We start from the raw sequence: 20,030 nt of genomic DNA, 5'->3' as shown, positions 1-20,030 counted from the left end.
AGCCTTTGTCACTAATGAAACCACTAAATAAAGACATAAATAGAAAAATCTTAAGATTTTTAAAATACATGACTTTGCTAAAATTTATTTGAAAATAAAAACAATTACAACCGCCAGGGGAGAGAGAGAACAGGGGAGGGATGTTGGTTTTGCATAAGGGGCGGGGCTATGGAAAGTAGGTATGTTTGGGAATGTGTAGTTACATGTTCTGGCTGTTTGTGAATTATCGTTGTTGAGTATGGAGTGTTGAGGTATTGATTTTGTGTAATGCTTTATGTTGAAAATTGAGGTGGATTTTGTTTATGATAAACAGGATAAACTGGGATGGGAGGAAGGTTTGGTTTTGCATAAGGGGCGGGATTATGATAATTGGATGACTTTGCGAGTGTAAAATGGTTTGATTATTTGATTTTGTATTGTGGTTGTTATCTATGTTTTTGGTTGGTATTATGTTTATATGGTTGTTTTTGTTGGTTGGTTGTTATTATGGTTATTAATAATACGATCTATAGTTGAAATCTGAGCCTAAATAAAAAGAAAAAGCAAGTGATTAGGTTTATGAGCAATCTAATTACTTATTCGTTTAAAAAGCTATATAAAATAAAGTTTATTATTAATTTGCTGGACAGAGCGGTGAACATTATTATGCATGAGACAAAGATAACGATCCTGATCAGTTTAGAAATCTGTGTACGCTGTAAGGTTTTTACTTCTTAAACTTTTAAAATACACGTTTTGAATGGAAAGAATCCTCTTCCTGGTATAGCACACCAGCACGTCTTTTTTCTCCAATCAGAGGGGTGTCAGATGGTGTCAGCCAATCACCATTCTGCGTTGGGTAGCAACGGGTGACTGTTCTCAGGCGGAAGATGTAAGCAGCTTAATGTTCGTGTTAAATATGTTTTTTAAATTCAATTAAACGGGCACAGTTAAGACATTAAATATACATATACATACTGTATACAGTACAGTTTGCATACGGTAATATGTTTATGTTACGCGATTAAAAAATAAATAAATAAAAATGAAAAGTCCAGTACCAGCTGGATTCGAACACCCAACCTACCAGCTGGTGGTCACGCACCTAGACCAGTAGGCTACAAGAGAGCTCACATGATCAGGCAGGCGAAACAGCCCTACATAGCTCTGCCGCAGTACACGGATATAATCATACCGTTATTAAATTATTGAGATACGCGATTCCATATTATATTCCCTTTTAATCAAATTCTAAAAGTATGCTTGTTGACTCCGGTATCACGTTAGTTAAAGACTTCGAAGCTTACAATGTTTAGGGAGAAATGGAATACTGGTGCGTATTTTTTTCTTTAAAGTACCAAGACCAGCCATATACTGTATGTTTACGTTCCAAAATTAATATCGTTTATGGCCTTCACACGCGTTACAGTATGCTCCTATTCTTTTTATGCTCAGCTACTAAGATTTCCCTTCAGTGGTAAAATTCAATATCTACAACGGGCACAGTAAAGACGTTTACAGTACAGTAAGTCTTTCTACGACAGACCAACGGACCACGAGTGCCCCTGTCGGTCAACCAATCACGCACCGCGGTATCGCGTGTCATCTTACCTGCGGTATCTGTACTGCGGTGTCTTTACCGCGCACTTTGAATGGCTGCATCTGTACATTAATATATGTGAAAATAACATTTAAGCATCATACGTTTAGTATATTTAGTCCCTAATGCTGAAAGAAATGATCATTTGTTTAACACGCACGGGTCTGTCTCAAAGGATGCAGTGCTCCTGAAGGCTCTCAAACCCTGCATTTCAGATGCCTAGCTGTATCCCCCACATGTGGCACCTCAGAATGACTTCTAACCTTACCTGTGGTGTCTTCAGTCCCTATTGCTCAATGCATGGTGTACGTCCTACATACATGTGTCTTGAGAATGAGGAATGGGCCCCTGAGACAGTCATTTGCCTGTTTCACAAATGATCGTATTTTACTAGAGATTCTGTTTGGGATTCAGATGTGCATTCGGATTTATTGGTACATGCCCAGGGCAGTAAGCAGTCTGAGGATTTATTTCCAGACAGCATAGAGCAGTGAAGCAGTGAAGTAGTGCATAAAGCATAAGCAATCATTTATTACATTAATATATGTGAAAATAACATTTTAGCATCATACGTTTAGTATATTTAGTCCCTAATGCCAAGGACTCCAGCAGTCTTACAACCACTGCCCTGTTTGCCTCGCCAGACACGATCTCTATTCTGTTGTAATCCACGATGTTCTTCAGGTGATTTATCATGTCCTTCCTCGCCTGTTGAGAAGCCATCCTGATCTTTTCTGCCGTGGCGTGCTTCATACACACCCTCTTCAAGTGAGCAGGAAGCTGATCAAAAGTATTCAGGCACATCTTGCACACCAGGGGAATCCTCGTGGGTTTCCTTTGAAAATAGATAATACCATCTGTGTATAGAAACAAGCTAAGACTGATTTCTTAAATTATCCTTAATTTTCTCTCTCATAGTTTGAGCATAATGATTTTATTGTATTTATATAAGAATTGCTCATTGCTCCAAAATAAATAATGGTTTCATAAAAAAGTGAACACTTACTTGGTCTCAGTCACAGACTTTCCATTAGAAGCCATTGTGGAGTTCAGCAACTGCAGGTCCTAGAAGTGGGGAAGGAATTTTAAAAGAGAAATTGAATTACAAAACAGAAGGAATGGCTGAGGGATCACTGAAATATATATACAAATTCCAAAGACTGAGTCCATATCTCCTTTAGGTGAGGACAGACTGGATCAAACAAAAACAACATTTGAAGTGAATTGCAAATGTATTGAGTTGTGATGCAACTGTAACTTGAACCTAACATGACTGGGGCGTGCATTTTTGAAATTGCATTTTCACAGCTGAAATACAAAATGAAGCTGATCGCAGTCCAAACTCAAGGTATTGTTGTAAAACTAAATATTCAACATGTTTCTACCTGTCCCTTTTCAGCTCACTCAGAAGTCCACAGCCTGCAGCCTGGTGCCTCTCTGTCTCTCCCCCTCCACACTGCTGGTCCAGTGGAGGTGCTGTTTGATCCTGCAGGATCTGTCCAGTCTTGTATAGTCTTACTGAGCAACACAGGGCTCCCTGGCCCCAGGTACGAACAGTGAGTGTCAGTGCAGAACAGCTCTCTGACACTCTGCTCCCTCACTCCAGCTGATCAGGGCAACTACACAGTGAGGGACCTTAAGGGAAGCAGTATCAGCACTGTGATCGTCACTGTGGGCGGTGAGCAGGTCTACAGTAGGGTCACTAGAGGGCTCTATATTCTTGACAGAGTGTGTTCTTCTATCATCCTCTGTCCTGATTGTCTTTCAGCTCACAGAGACACTGTCACCCTGCAGCCTGAAGCCTCTCTGTCTGTCCCTCTGTTCACTGGAGAGCCAGTGGGGGTGCTGTTTGATCCTGCAGGAGGTGGAAACTGGACCTCAGTGTGTTCTGTCCAGAACAGCACAGCCAGCTGTGTCCCCCAGTACAGTTTTTTTATTTTTGATGATTAGCCATATGTTGATTATAATATTGTACATAATGTATAATTTGAACTCGATATTTTTCAGGAGAGAATGATTGTATATTTTCAGAATAAATTTTGAAACCAAATTATTGTCCCTCGATCTCTGTCTCTCTCTCGTCCTGCTGTCTGTCTGTCCCTGCCTCTCTGTCTCTCTCTTTCAGCCCCGTCTGTCAGTCTGTCTGTCCCTCGATCTCTGTCTCTCTCTCTCCTTCCTCTCTCTCTCTCGGTTTGTTTGTCCCTCAATCTCAATCTTTCTCTTTGCCTGCTGTCTTTCTGTGCCTTCATCTTTGTCTCTCTCTCTCCTTCCTTTCTGTCTGTCTCTCTGTCTGTCCTGCGTTGTCCCAGCTGGGCCTGTCTCCCCGGCTCTCTGCCTTCAGCTCTGTTCGCCGATATCCCACCAGCCCGTCTCTCTCTCAGCCTGTCTCTTGACTTGCAGGAGGAAGAGGAGGTGGAGACAGCTCCTTTGGCAGGAGAGAGGAAGGAGGTCAGTGCTGGTCCCACCCTGCCTCCTGTCCTGTCTGTGGTGGAGTTTGGCCGTCTTGTCTGTCCCTGGGTCTCAGTGTTTCTCTCTTTCAGCCCTGTCTGTCAGTGTCTCTCTCCTCCTCCTCTCTGTCCTCAGTGTGTCTCTCTCCTCCTCCTCTCTGTCCTGTGGTGTCCAGGCAGTGTGTCTCTCTCCTCCTCCTCCTCTCTGTCCTGTGGTGTCCAGTGGGTCAGTATTAGTGGGCTACACCCAGGCTCACTCACTGCGAGTGTGATCTCAGCAGAGTCTCTGTGCTCTTGGGACACTTGACTCACCTGTCTCTCTCTTTCTCTCCCTGTGCTGTCCCTCTCCTGCCCCCTCTCTCCCTCCAAGGACTCCAGCTGGAGGAGGTCCAATCACCACCTCCTGTGAGACAGAAGAAAAAGAAGGTGGGTAATGCTCTGATCCTCTCTTTACTCCTGTCCAGTGTCCAGTCAGTGTGTCTGTATGAACCCCTCTCTCTCTCAGTGCAGTGTTCATGTACTGGAGTGTCCAGTCAGTGTGTCTGTATGAACCCCTCTCTCTCTCAGTGCAGTGTTCATGTACTGGAGTGTCCAGTCAGCGTGTCTGTATGAACCCCTCTCTCTCTCAGTGCAGTGTTCATGTATTGGAGTGTCCAGTCAGTGTGTCTGTATGAACCCCTCTCTCTCTCAGTGCAGTGTTCATGTACTGGAGTGTCCAGTCAGTGTGTCTGTATGAACCCCTCTCTCTCTCAGTGCAGTGTTCATGTACTGGAGTGTCCAGTCATGTGTCTGTATGAACCCCTCTCTCTCTCAGTGCAGTGTTCATGTCCTGGAGTGTCCAGTCCGACTCTTAACGTGACTCTCCTGTCTCTGCTTCAGAAGCGCTGGTGCATCTTTTTGAAGTCCCTGAGCTGCATGTCGGTGGAGACAGAAGATCAGGACGAGCCAATGGAAGTGGCGGAGACCGTTGCTCAGGAGAGGAAGAGCGAGGGAGAAGAGGAGCAGGCTGCCGGGAAGGACAAGAAGAGGAAGAGGAGGGGCAGGTGAGCAGACAGGGGGGTGCCGCCCGGTCATGTCTGTGATTCAAGGAGGAGTCTCCTCTTGCTGTTTGATGTCATGGTGACGTCTGTGTCTATGTCCCTCACACCTGCAATAACAATATTCTTTCCAGGTTCCTTTCCTGGTTCTGTGCCTGCTAAGATCTGGACTGGACTGGACTGGACCGGAGCTGAGGGGCCCTAGACTGGACTGGACCTAAGCTGAGGGTCCCCAGACTGGACGTAATCTGTATTGTAATTTTTGTTCTTTTGTTAAGCATCATTAAAATGGTTTTAAAAAAAAATCTGTTTAGCTTTTGTTTTTTTCCCTCCCCCCCACCGAAACGAATGAACAGAGTCTGTCCTTCTCTTTCATCCCGGAGAGTTTGTGGTTGACGGATTAAGGTCGAGAGCCCTCGTCGTCGGCGAGCCACCAGTTGGCGAGAATATAGCAGGGGGGGCATCGTGTCCAATACTCCTTGAAACGAGACAGATTTCAAGCCACCTCCGTCTGAAGAGCAGGAAGTCGACCACGAAGTCCAGGGTGTCCTAGGAAGCTCTTTAGCCATCGTTTGCCCAGCAGCCATCTCACCCTGCAGCTCCCAGCTGGCAGCCCCCTCCCCACTGGAGCCCAGCAGGTGGGAGCTTGGTCAGTACCTGGAGGGGAGACTCCTGGGAAAAACTGAGGTTGCTGCTGGGAGAGGTGTGAGTGGGGCCAGCAGGGGGCGCTCTCACCCTGCGGTCTGTGTGGATCCTGATGCCCCAGTATAGTGACGGGGGACACTGGACTGTAAACAGGCGCCGTCCTTCGGATGAGACGTCAAACCGAGGTCCTGACTCTCTGTGCTCATTAACAATCCCGGGGTGTCTCTGGAGAAGAGTAGGGGTGTTACCCCAGTGTCCTGGCCTGATTCCCCCCCTGGTCTTGACCCATCATGGCCTCCTACTCACACCCCTCTCTGAACTGGCTCCATCCCTCTGCTCTCCTCCCCACTGAGAGCTGCTGTGTGCTGAGCGGACTGGAGCATCATCCAGGTGGGGGCTGCACACTGGGGGGGCTGGAGGGGATCCCCCTGACCTGGGAAGAGCTCTGAGTGGAGGGTCCAGACTTATTAATTATTATTATTATTCGTGCTGCACTGGGCTTCAGTCCTGGTAGTGAGAGGGGGACTCTGTGATCAGGACAGATACTTATGACTGTATAATAATACACAATAGAAATGGAAAACAGGGTAGCGCTGTAGTCTCTTCGAAACGTTTTGAACTGCCAGAAGAAGTTTTCACAACCCGGACTCATGAAGGTACAGGTCTTCTCCCTTCCCTATGGTTTCCTGGTGATTGCTCCCGTTTTGAACGGAGTTTAATGTTGCGTTTCTACTTTATTAGAGAGAGGCACTGAACATCCTGTGATGGACTGGTGTCCTGTCCAGGGTTTGTGAGTGTGTGTGTGTCCTGTGATGGACTGCTGTCCTGTCCAGGGTGTATGAGTCTGTGTGTGTCCTGTGATGGGCTGGTGTCCTGTCCAGGGTGTGTGAGTGTGTGTGTGTCCTGTGATGGACTGCTGTCCTGTCCAGGGTGTGTGAGTGTGTGTGTCCTGTGATGGTCTGCTGTCCTTTCCAGGGTGTGTGTGTGTACTGTAATGGACTTATATCCTGTGAAGGACTGCTGTCCTTTCCAGGGTGTGTGTGTGTACTGTAATGGACTTATATCCTGTGAAGGACTGCTGTCCTGTCCAGGGTGTGTGTGTGTCCTGTGATGGACTGGTGGATCACAATATTAATTCTCCTCCTTGATTTCCTCCTTCATCGCCAGAGTGAAAGCGGGACACGGCAGTAAAAGCTCAGCCCTGCGGGTGGTGGTCCTCTCGGCCACACGGGGGCGCTGTGGCTCCACGGGGGGGGGGTTATGTTCAAGTCCCGCTGGGAATCGCACCGACGCGGCGGAGTTCGTGAACGTCCCAGACACCAAGAAAACGAGAGAGAGAAAAAAGGTCGTTTTCGGGGTTCAAGAAGCAACCCCGAGATTCAGGGAGTTTCCCCGCTGAGCTTACTCTGCCGAAAACACGCAGGTTTTATTTTTTTCCCGTGCCCCCCCTCACACTGGCCGTTTCTGTAGCGTGAAGTTGTGTTTTTTTGCGCGGCGGTCGGTGAGGGGCGAAATTGTATTTATTTTTTTCCCCACGGTTTGAAACAGAAACAGCCGGGTGGTATTGTAGAGAGGTCGACATGCCTGGTTTTCCTCGTCTGCGAAGCCCGTTTTTTTTTTTGGGGGGGGGGGTCGTGAGGTCCCACGCAGCGCTCGGAAAAGAAAATGGCGTTTCTTTTCCCCGCAGTACGGGGGGGTACCCGTGTTTTTTGGACGTGTCGTGGCCCGAAATTTCCGCCCTTGGGCGCTAGAGGGGAGTGGAGGTTGGTCTTTCTTTGATTTGGGGTTCGGGGGGGGGTCCTAATTTCACTGAACCAAACCCCACGGAAACCCGTGTTGGACGTGGGGGTGCTGAATGCACCCTTGACGTGATTTTGTCTTTAAATTCAAGTGCAGCTTTTGTAACCCTTGGGCCGGAAACAGCTGGACCCGTTTCCCCAGCCTGTCCGAGGTGGCGACTACCGGGGTCGTACAGGGACACCCGGCTGGGTGCGATGTCACGGAGGCGTCACAATGAGCCGCCTGACGTCACAGAGCGGCGGATTCTAGCGGGGGGCGGCGCCGGAGCCCCATGAGCTCAGAGGAGTGAAGAGAGAAGAGGAGGAAAGCACTATATAGTCCTTTCTAAACACGTGTTTCTTCCAATAAAGTTACTTCGACTTCAATCGTTAGTTTCAGCTTCAGAATCGCTCTTCAATATCCCCGTGAAATCGGTAAGTCAGTCAAAAGCGCCGCTGGCGAGAAATAACAAAATAAGTGGAGAAATAAGTTGTTTTTTTTACCGTTACTCCACTCTTATGGGTGTGATTGTGCTGTAAAAAGATATTGAGAGGAGGTGCATCTCTACACAAATAGTGACGGGGGTGTGTAACAAAGCCAATACCCTGGCTTCTCTCCAGACACAGCTGGGTGAGCTCCTCCAGTCAGGACAGGAGGCTCTACTGTACACAGAGGGTGGCGGGGGTGTGGAACAAAGCTGATACCCTGGCTCTTCTCCAGACACAGCTGGGTGAGCTCCTCCAGTCAGGACAGGAGGCTCTACTGTACACAGAGGGTGGCGGGGGTGTGGAACAAAGCTGATACCCTGGCTTCTCTCAGGACACAGCTGGGTGAGGTCCTCCAGTCAGGACAGGAGGCTCTTCTGTACACAGAGGGGGGCGGGGGTGGGGAACAAGCCGCCCAGCTGTGTGGCTCTGCCCCCTCCCCTCCCCTCTGTGACTCTGCTTGTCTCGGCAGGACGATGGACCGACAGAGATGCCGCACGGCCGTGCGCGGTCGCAGCAGGACCCGGGCCCGGCGAGGCGTCGTAAGTCCACCCCTGCCGCCCACCGTTCAGCGTCCAGCGTCCAGCCCTCCTCCGACTGGCCTCTCCGCCCCCAGCAGCGCTCGCTGTATTATAATAATAATAATAATAAACTTCACTGATAGAGCACCTTTCACAGACATTGCAGCGCAAAGCGCTTGACAGACCAGGTCTCACGGTAACACCTCCAGACGAGGAGAGACACTTCCAGTGGTGATCTTGACTGAGCACACGCCTCGGCTCAAGAGACAGGGTCGCGGGTCCGAGAAATACCAAGCTGCAGGTCCATTATGGCCTTCTGAGAGCACAGATTGCCTCTGGATGTCCCACACTCTTCCTGGACCCACTGTAGAGACTCACCTGTCCAGACTCTTCCTGGACCCACTGTAGAGACTCACCTGTCCAGACTCTTACTGGACAGACTGTACACACTCACCTGTCCAGACTCTTACTGGACACACTGTACACACTCACCTGTCCAGACTCTTCCTGGACACACTGGACACACTCACCTGTCCAGACATTCACTGGACACACTGGATACACTCACCTGTCCGGACTCTTACTGGACACACTGTACACACTCACCTGTCCAGACTCTTACTGGACAACACTGTAGAGACTCACCTGTCCAGACTCTTCCTGGACCCACTGTAGAGACTCACCTGTCCAGACTCTTACTGGACAGACTGTACACACTCACCTGTCCAGACTCTTACTGGACACACTGTACACACTCACCTGTCCAGACTCTTCCTGGACACACTGGACACACTCACCTGTCCAGACATTCACTGGACACACTGGATACACTCACCTGTCCGGACTCTTACTGGACACACTGTACACACTCACCTGTCCAGACTCTTACTGGACAACACTGTAGAGACTCACCTGTCCAGACTCTTACTGGACCCACTGTAGAGACTCACCTGTCCAGACTCTTCCTGGACACACTGGACACACTCACCTGTCCAGACTTTCACTGGACACACTGGATACACTCACCTGTCCGGACTCTTACTGGACACACTGTACACACTCACCTGTCCAGACTCTCACTGGACACACTGGTCAGACTCACCTGTCCAGACTCTTACTGGACACACTGGTCAGACTCACCTGTCCAGACTCTCACTGGACACACTGTAGAGACTCACCTGTCCAGACTCTCACTGGACACACTGTACACACTCACCTGTCCACACTCTCACTAAACACACTGTAGAGACTCACCTGTCCAGACTCTCACTGGACACACTGTACACACTCACCTGTCCGGACTCTTACTGGACACACTGTAGAGACTCACCTGTCCAGACTCTCACTGGACACACTGTACACACTCACCTGTCCAGACTCTCACTGGACACACTGGACACACTCACCTGTCCACAGTCTCACTGGACACACTGTAGAGACTGCCCAAGGCCCCTAGTCTCGACACGACTGGGCTTGGCTATTTGGTTAGAGCTGTCTCGGAGATGGGCTGTTTGGCGTTTTCACAGGTCACACCGGTCAGGCCGAACCCGGACTGGCAGCGGGAGAGGTCCCGGCCCAAGTCCCGGTGCTTTTCCGTAAGTCTGACCCGGTCGCCTTCCGCGAAACTGGACCTGCCGCCCTGTGGTGGGCCCGGTGCCCCACATCTACCCTACAGCTCCCCCCACTGACCCCTAAACTCCCGATACCCTACAGCTCCCCACACTGACCCCTAAACTCCCGATACCCTACAGCTCCCCACACTGACCCCTAAACTCCCGATACCCTACAGCTCCCCCCACTGACCCCTAAACTCCCGATACCCTACAGCTCCCCACACTGACCCCTAAACTCCCGATACCCTACAGCTCCCCACACTGACCCCTGTAGATTAAGCCGGTTCAGGGAGCTGAATATGTAATCATAGGGGCTCTCTGAAGGCACCAGTTCTGTAGGGTTTGGGCATTTACTGAGACAATTATTAATTGTAGCAGTAAATCACAAAGTTGATTCTTTTGATGGCTTTAGAATCCAACCATGCGACATAACTCAAACAACGCGCACACACAGGTACTAATACACGAGGATACATTTATTAATACATAAAATATGCATGTAAATCTAACAGATCTTATCGAGAGGGTTATCAGAATACAAAAGATATATATTCAATCAGTTACAAAGAGTTACACATATCAAGAGGACATACGTTCAGTATATCATTCATTAAGACCGTTTCGTAAAGTGAACTTGGTTACAACTTCTACATTAGATACTCAAACAAGTACATAACTCTTAGGAATTAAATTGATATCAACTGGTTGGGATAACAATTGAATTCTCGAGCTGTAATGCATTGAAGTTGAATACTCATCCAATCTTTGGGGATTCAGATCTCCTGCGGGCACAAAGAAACAGTTGCAGGCTGTTGCTGTCCAATCCGCGCTCTCTGGCTCCGTGCCAGGCTGTGCTGTGCAGCTTGCGACGGTGCGCTGCTGATGCTCACTGTCCGCTTTAACTAGCAAAGTTTGTGCACAGGAGAAAAGATGACTGTGGGTCCCAGCAAGTCAGGAAGAGGACCGGTTCGTTCCTGATGAAGAGCTAGTTCTGAATAGTGATTCAGCTGTCCACAGTTCCGACCTGTTCACGAGGCCTGCTGCTGGTTACTCTCTGGCAACCTCCACTCTAGACTCTTAGAACAAAGGAAAGTTCTGGCACTTGGACACACTGGCCGTTCCGTGGTTGTCCGGGCTGAGTCTCAGGATGGTCAGGAGGCGCGCTGCGAGAATGTCCTGCCCTTGGGAGCCTTCTGCTCCTGGGCCGTCCTGCCCTGGAATTCTCCTTTGAATTCCCTTTAGAATTGTTGAATCTGAATCTGAATCTGAATCTCAATCTTGTCGAATCTCTGTGTTGCCTGTTTTTACCTGGAGGAACTTCAGCTCATTGATTGGATGAAAGTTCCATGGGCATCAGAGTCCCACGTGGGTTACTCGGCCCTACCAGTCCCTGATTGGTTGATCAAGGTGAGATATGAGTCACTCCTGACACTTAGTAATGCAGTCCAGATGTCCAACTGGCACTCCCTAGACAGATAGGCGCCAATGGATGACCATTGATCATGATAGCCAGGCTTAGCTAAGTGCATCCCCCTTTGGGAGCTGTCCTTATCAAAAGAAAACATCTTGCATGAATAGTTTCTCTGTGGCTGCACCACAGAGATGAACAGAGAAATGGGGCCTCATTTGGGAAGGCTCAGAACACTTAATTCTGCCTTATTATTAAGCCTCGCCGCTACATATCCCCCCTTTTTGAAGGTCACGAGGTCCTGAGGCGTTGTTGCCTTCAAAACAAAACAGAGTTAAGTGATGTCCCTTGCCATTAGAACATTAATCTTAAATGTCTACATTACTCCTCGAGAATTCATACCGGAACCAGCATTGGATACAAACAGGATGAATAACATCTGGAGTATGTATAAACACGGTAGGAGACATTATCTAAGTCTAGGAATTACACATCAGGAAGTTCACTGTCAATATCTGATACCTCTGTGGTAGATATTTGGGGAGAAGTCACTTCCTTTCTTTTGACATGCTACCTTTGACTCATTCATGCTACCCAGAGTACATCTTGATGTGAGAGTACAGCATTCAGAGTACACTGTCAGTCATGATCCAGCTACCTGGCAGTAGTGTTACAATAACAACAGTTCCTGTTCCCAGCCCCCGATAAACCACAACACCTGTGTTGGGTATCTGCTAGGGTGGTTTGGAGGTTTGTTCCATTAAAGCAAACTAAACCTTTACCTCTTCAGGGCATACTGTTTCTTGGATTTCTATCCAATTCAATAGTGTGGCACCTGAAGGCATCCACGGCCTCAAGTTTGGTCTTATATTGTCTGGTTCCAGACCGTACAGTGTTAAGTTACCATGCTGTACTATGGCCTCCTCGGGAAAACTATTGGTTAGGTAGCTGCATTGTGGTAGCTGTATCATACCTGTCACAAGTCACAGTGTCTGTTAAATGTGGTGTGCTGACCAGCCATTTACTTCCCACCTGCTCTTCATGGGGTTCATTAACCTCCCTCTGCTCGTTAGTAGCTTTACACCCTTCATTGGTGAATCGTTTAGACACAGCCAATGGATAGCTTTGGTAGCCATACCCATCTCAAGATTTGGAACCGAATTCAATCTTGGATTGCCTTCTGGGTGAGCTATGAGCGATGGGGTTAATGTCACATACTCCTCTACTGAGAAGAGTGGAATCAAGTGGGTTGGGATTTGTGCCGTGGTTAGACTGGCTACAGTGGCACTAAACTCCCTTAACAGGTCTTGTGTCAACATTCTGGCCTGTTGCACACAAGCATAAACCCACTGTATAACACCAACAATCATGTCCACTGATTGGGGAATAAGATTTAACCCTGTTGCATAGGAAATTGCCTGTAGGGTTTTCCCTAAGCTTTCCAACTTTCGCTGCTGTCGATACAGTCTGTCACTACCCTCTGGCATCTCTGACCCCTGCCTTCTTGGGGCAGTCAGGGTGAGAGTGCCAGTAGCACACAAACCTACCAGAAATAGCAAATGCACAACAGTGGTGGCAGCAATCAGTCCTCCCAAAAGTCTTTTCGGGTGGCTGATCCCAATCATCTCCTTCTGAGTGACTGTTGCCTTTCTAAGCTGGCACAGCATGTACATGGTGTCTTTCTCAGTATGCCCTGTGGCATCTTGGGCACCAACATCCTGGAAATCTGGGGAGATCTGACGCAGCGGCTGATGCTGCTCATCCGTTTCCAGGGCATCTGCTTTTTCGATTTGTTCATGCCTGTGCTCTAGGAACCCTGCAGGGGGCGGTGCAGCGGTGGAGCATGCCTGACCCTCGGCTGAGTGGTCATCTGGAGCACCTGAGTGATCTGGGATTGTTACCCTATTCTCACTGTTCAGGTCCACCCTGCACACTTCACGATTGAGGAATCCTTCTATCGTTCGCTGGGGGTAGGTGTAGGACACCTGCTCGCTCCCCCCTTCCCTCCCTAGGGATTCAGGGAGCTGCCCCAGCACTGGGATAGCTAGTTCACTGTCTTTGAACTCACTATCATTCACCAGGCCCATGTCAGTGCAGGCGGGGATTCTGACACCCCTCTTTGCGATGTCCTGCACTGGCAGGCGGGTGGCTTGACCATCCAGCTCCAGTCTGGCTGAACCACTGTTGGTCAGACTCAGACTGACAAACTGAGCTGGTGGCTGTAAGAAAACCGGCTCGGCTTTCATTCCCTGTCCCTTCTGGGGGACTGGGTGTGTTGGCAACCCTGCCGTTGAGGCAGGAACAATCAGGTCAGTCTCACTCACTACCTGGTAGTTGTGAGAAATAATATTACCTGACTGCAGGTTCCCTGGGTCACAGCAGAGGGAATCGGCATCTGGGATCAGGTGTGTCCACAGCGCAGTAGTCTCAGCGTCCAGCTGGACCTCCTGTCTAACCTGTGAATGTTGCACCAGGGGCACCTGGCGGTGGCCCTGCGACAGCTGCTCAAGCAGATCCTCACTAATAGAGGACCTGTCAGGGCTAAGGGTGAGGGCTTCATCACCAACCTGCTCTCCTGCCATCTGGATCCCTTCCACCACTGCAGGGTGGTGGTCCTGACCCCTCTTGGGTGCCAGGGTGCACAGGGAAAGCTCCTTTTCATCGCCAGGTGGGGAGATCTGCTCCTCTTTAGGGACGTAAAAGGTGTGTGCTTTACCTGGTGGATCAGCCGGCTGCTTGGAGCACCGCTCCTGTGGCAGGGAGGCTGTTGTGACCTCAGCCGGGACACGACTTCCCTGTATATCCGGGGAACAAGAAAATATTTTTATTTCTTGTCCAGAGGGAACAGAAGGAATCTCCGCATAGGCTTCTGTGTTCGGTGGGCACTTTGTGAGCACAGTCTGCCTCTTGGCCCCCCTTTCCTTCTGTACAGAAGGCTTAGGAGCCTTGACCTGTTTCCACACCTTGCCTCTCTGGTGATCCACCAAAGGTTCCTCTCTGAGTCGCATGCCCTTTTCTTTTTCTACCCGTTTGAGCTTGCCGTGTGACATCAAACACCTTTCAACCTCAGTGTCAATCAGTGTCTCACTGGGTAAGACATCTCCCATGGCAGCCTTGAGGTAAAAGCTTCTTGTTTTCCTCTGTGTTTTACTGCCTGCTCTGTGACTTCAGGGGTGGAGTCAGCACTCACTTGGGAGTGGCTGAATTCATCCAGGCGGGAACCCTTCCGCTCAATCAGATAGACTGAGGGAGGGAGAGGGGGCGGGTCTCCGCCTCCTCCAGTGAAGAGTATCAGCTCATTCGTGCTTCCGGCAGCCTTGGGGAGCGGTTGTCCCTGTCCTAATAAAGCTTGTTCAAGCCTGGCCAGGCGGGCGGCTACTGAATCCTTTTGTTCAGCCTTTTCTAGCCCTTTCCCTCCCCCGGTGTTCTCATGGCACTTAGGACGCTGGGTGCGGTCCCGTGTGAGTGCTTTGGAACGGGGCTTAGCCAGCTCAGGAGCCTGTGCTCCTTCGAGCAGGGGGGAGTTAACCCTCCTGGCTCTGACGGCGAACACAGACGCTTTAACAGCTTTTTGCTCAGAGCGCTTTTGGTCATCATACTCCCAGGCTTTCTGCACGAATCTCTTAATATCAGTCATTTTCATGGTCTGTGCATCTGTATGCATTAAGATCATCTTTCTGACTGACGGGTGGAGATTCGCAATGAATAAACCCTTGAAATGTGTGTTCTCTTCGCAACCCTCATCATTTCGCCCTGCAAAATAAGTTCGTCTAAGTCTCTCGTAATATTCGCGAGGGGACTCTGCTCTCTCGTGCTTAATGTTAAGAGCGGCGGCTATCGCAGCAGTCGGGTCAATAAACGCACTGTATTCTTCGATAAGTGCTTGACACAGCTCCTCTAAATCATTACAGACTTCTTTCATCTGCCTAGCCATCCACTCATGTACAGCTCTGCTGGTAGTTTTCCTGACCAGAAACACTTTCTCCTGTTCTGTGGCGTTTGGCAGGTACTGCAGGGTATACCTGAGGTCTTGAATATAACTCTCGATATTCTCTGACACTGCGGGGTCAAATCTCTCTATGTCCTTCGCTAGCTCTCTCAGAGAATGGAGATTTATTCTACTAGCTTCTCCACTGACGGAGATATGGAAGAGATCGTGGTCAGACCTGTCGCTGCTAGAGAGAGTGCTTAATAGCGACTCGAATTCAGACCTTTTAGCAACCATCGTTAACTTAAAGAGTATTACTTTTAAGTACGAAATCACAGTTTTACCACAGAAAACCACAAGATCAAGTATGCAATCAACCCGGTAGATTGCAAAAGATCACAAGACAATCAAGCACTGCTTAAAGAGCAAGGGGAACTTTTTCTTTCGGCTTTCAGCACACTGTATTGTCGTGTATGAAACCCGCGGCGTTTTTTATTGAATTATTCCGCTTGGTTGACTCATTTCAGTCTTGCCACGCCCGTGCCAGGGACGCCAAATAATGTAGGGAAAACTGGTTCAAGGACGCCAAATATGTAATCATAGTGGCTCTCTGAAGGCACCAGTTCTGTAGGGTTTGGGCATTTACTGAGACAATTATTAATTGTAGCAGTAAATCACAAAGTTGATTCTTTTGATGGCTTTAGAATCCAACCATGCGACATAACTCAAAAAACGCTCACACACAGGTACTAATACACGAGGATACATTTATTAATACGTAGAATATGCATATAAACCTAACAGATCTTATCGAGAGGGTTATCAGAATACAAAAGGTATATTCGGTCAGTTACAAAGAGTTACATATATCAAGAGGACATACGTTCAGTATATCATTCATTAAGACCGTTTCGTAAAGTGAACTTGGTTACAACTTCTACATTAGATACTCAAACAAGTACATAACTCTTAGGAATTAAATTGATATCAACTGGTTGGGATAACAATTGAATTCTCGAGCTGTAATGCATTGAAGTTGAATACTCATCCAATCTCTGGGGATTCAGATCTCCTGCGGGCACAAAGAAACAGTTGCAGGCTGATGCTGTCCAATCCGCGCTCTCTGGCTCCGTGCCAGGCTGTGCTGTGCGGCTTGCGACGGTGCGCTGCTGATGCTCACTGTTGGCTTTAACTAGCAAAGTTTGTGCGCAGGAGAAAAGATGACTGTGGGTCCCAGCAAGTCAGGAAGAGGACCGGTTCGTTCCTGATGAAGAGCTAGTTCTGAATAGTGATTCAGCTGTCCACAGTTCCGACCTGTTCACGAGGCCTGCTGCTGGTTACTCTCTGGCAACCTCCACTCTAGACTCTTAGAACAAAGGAAAGTTCTGGCACCCGGACACACTGGCCGTTCCGTGGTTGTCCGGGCTGAGTCTCAGGATGGTCAGGAGGCGCGCTGCGAGAATGTCCTGCCCTTGGGAGCCTTCTGCTCCTGGGCCGTCCTGCCCTGGAATTCTCCTTTGAATTCCCTTTAGAATTGTTGAATCTGAATCTGAATCTGAATCGGCCCTACCAGTCCCTGATTGGTTGATCAAGGTGAGATATGAGTCACTTAGTCCTGACACTTAGTAATGCAGTCCAGACGTCCAACTGGCACTCCCTAGACAGATAGGCGCCAATGGATGACCATTGATCATGATAGCCAGGCTTAGCTAAGTGCATCCCCCTTTGGGAGCTGTCCTTATCAAAAGAAAACATCTTGCATGAATGGTTTCTCTGTGGCTGCACCACAGAGATGAACAGAGAAATGGGGCCTCATTTGGGAAGGCTCAGAACACTTAATTCTGCCTTATTATTAAGCCTCGCTGCTACACTGTTAAAGACATTTCGGGAAGCACTTTTTTTGGGACACTGATTTTTCTCCTTTGGGGAGCTAAAGAAGACTATAGGGTGGGGCACAGTGGTAGTGTAGTTGATTCTAGCTCAGAAAGTTGCATGTTCAAATTAGGTTGGGGTCAGCTAAGAGTTTTTCACCATCTGCTGGTGCTGAACCTAGAATTCTCACCATGTAGTTGAGTTCTTCTCAATATCTCAGCATCTCCAAAACATCATGTCCAACTTTAGAGGCAGCTACATCAGACAATGAAAGTTTGAGACCACTTTATTATTACAGGTTCTAGCAAACCTGAAAGCTAAGGCGTTTCAGGTCACTTTTTTAATTAAAAAAGTGTCTTAAGCCTCTAAATAAAATTAGGCTTTTTTAATTGTGTATGAAATTCACTCCCATGGGCTCTGAAAGGGGAAATATACTGTTGGGATCCTCGCAAGTGAGGTGTCTCTTCTTGTGGTGAAGCACAGTTATACGTGACTTGTCCGGAATGACCCAAGACAGACTATCCAGAAGCGACGGCACCACTCCAAGTAGAATGAGAGAGAAACACAACACAGGGAGTCAAGAGGCTCCCACAATTCACCTTTCCTCACATTACTGATTTCTTCACTAACATTTTGACCGTTTTACAATCACAATGCCTGTTTCACATTAAATAAGTTTTTAAACCATCAATATTTAAGAAAAAAAATAGTACATTTTTTTTCCAATTATTAAAAAAAACATTAAATGCCTTGATTGCATAAAGTTTCACAGACAGAAGCAGCACGCTAGCACAACCAACATTAAAATGGAGGGCACACTACGATTTGCATTGACTCAAAAGTGATCGGCAGACGTCATTCCCTGCATAACGCAAAAGGTGGCAAACCGCATTTGGTTTGAGTGGACGCAAGAAAGTTTTTGTTTTCTGCCTTGATGTCAAGCTGACAAAGTATCTTTAAACACTTTGCTTAGTTTCTCGAGAGACTGCCAAAAAGCAGCTCCCTCCCTTTCGTTTGAAGTCAGTTGGAAGGGGTCTCAACAGAAGCACCTAACAAGGTGAGATTCAAACCCAAGCCCCTGAAGGGGCTGGAGCCTTAATCCAGCACTTTCTAGTGAGATCTAGACTTCTTTAACACCTCTGGATATAGTTCTTCTATGAAACAGGCTTCACACCTCTGCGTACAGCGCCCTTGATGTCATTTTATTTTTACAGCAGCCGCATCCGGAAAGTTGTGTCTTTTACGTTTTATTTGAACAACAAAACTACATACAATACAAACAAGAGCACATATAACGTATCAAGAAAATCGTCAGTGGCACATGCTATAATACAATTACACTTTATGAAAAACGTTTACACGACGTAAATAAAGATAAGGTCCGCACAGGTTGTTCTTACATTTCGAAAGAGTCCGTAAATACCCCATTACATCTATTTTGAACTGTTGAAACGTAGGACTCTTCCCAGACCATTTCACTTTATACCACATTCCTAAATGAGGATGCATCTCCTGTTTTAGAACTATTTTGGGCGGTATGGCTTATACAACACACCCACAGTATTCTAATGGTGGACTGCAGATCTGTGCTATAGTTCAGTCGAATTCGAAGGATCCAGCAATCGTACTGGATTGGACTGGGATTCTGAAATGTCTCTTGCAAAAGTATTCGGGTTTGCTTGAACCTTTGATAAAAAAAAGTGATGTTATCTGAAACTACCCAGCTTACAATCTCTGAGGTAGTTGTCACTAAACTCGGAAGTGATGTGGCACACATGTGCCGTGTGCCTTTACTTTTGTAAAAAACTGGTATCGGGAAAGTTTCTTAATATTTCTTTCGATTAGCATGCAAGAAAATGTGATCATTACCTATGGAGCCTGCCTTTTAGAAGTTCTCCCTCTAAACACCTTGTGCAGCCTCCCGACAGACTAACAAAAAGCGCCTTTTCACCAACTCAATTATAATACGCCCCTCAAAACTCACAACCGAATAACAATCCATCCGTATATTTGATTTCCAAGATCCATTCAAGGCAACTTGGCTCTTCGCAAGCAAATCATTTCAGGGAAGAAACTCAGTTTAATCAACTACTGGTGCATTCAGCACACCACTTGCTCTTGCTTGTCAGGGTGGCCGAGTGGTCTAAGGCGCCAGACTCAAGGACATGTGTCTTTCCAGCTGGCTTGGGTGGTCTGGTCTCCAAATGGAGGCGTGGGTTCAAATCCCACTCCTGACAGCTTCTGTTTTTACCTCTCTTGAATTGTTCCAGTGCTAGCTGACAGTGAATGACTGAAATATAAAAGCAGCAGAAGAAAGCAAGCAACTCAGTGCAATTTGTGAGTATTCTGCACTGTTAAAATGCACAGGTTTTCATACTTTTTGGAATTCGTAGCTCAAGAAGTGACTCCTGTTTCATTTTCTATTCACCAACTCGATTTCCATTCCACCCCTCACAACAGACTAACAAACGGCTTCATGTGCCACAGCATTCCCCTGTAGATTCGGTTTGCATTATGAATTAGGCGACCCCGAATGAAATATTTTAGTGTTGGCTCAAATGTGAGGAATTTCATGAACCCTCAAAAAGGAACGCTTGCAGAAAATGCCAGCAATTCAAAGCGTGTAGGCAGCATGAACAGACCAATTCTGCAATTTCTTTTATCGCGGGCGGTGCTTTCCGAGTCGATGGCTCTGCATTAGAAATTAGAAGTGCTG

The 20,030-nt window shown here is 47.8% G+C and overlaps 1 long non-coding RNA gene and 1 other non-coding gene across 2 annotated transcripts; one reads left to right on the top strand and one right to left on the bottom strand.

Moving 5' to 3' along the window:
- Positions 1-2,083: 2,083 nt before the first annotated feature.
- On the bottom strand, positions 2,084-2,766 carry LOC148663737 (uncharacterized). The gene is made up of 2 exons (XR_015936448.1): positions 2,586-2,766; positions 2,084-2,414 (listed from the first exon to the last, which is right to left on the bottom strand). It is a non-coding gene; the product is annotated as an uncharacterized LOC148663737 (long non-coding RNA).
- Positions 2,767-19,438: 16,672 nt separating this feature from the next.
- trnal-caa (transfer RNA leucine (anticodon CAA)) lies at positions 19,439-19,551 on the top strand. Its single transcript has 2 exons — positions 19,439-19,476; positions 19,506-19,551. It is a non-coding gene; the product is annotated as a tRNA-Leu (tRNA).
- Positions 19,552-20,030: the final 479 nt, after the last annotated feature.

Source organism: Lepisosteus platostomus, chromosome 5 (assembly GCF_059453375.1).
Source record: "Lepisosteus platostomus isolate fLepPlt1 chromosome 5, fLepPlt1.hap1, whole genome shotgun sequence".
Classification (NCBI taxonomy): Eukaryota; Metazoa; Chordata; class Actinopteri; order Semionotiformes; family Lepisosteidae; genus Lepisosteus; species Lepisosteus platostomus.
The sequence above is the reverse complement of the archived record's forward strand: the minus strand, read 5'-3'. Positions and strand labels throughout refer to the sequence as shown.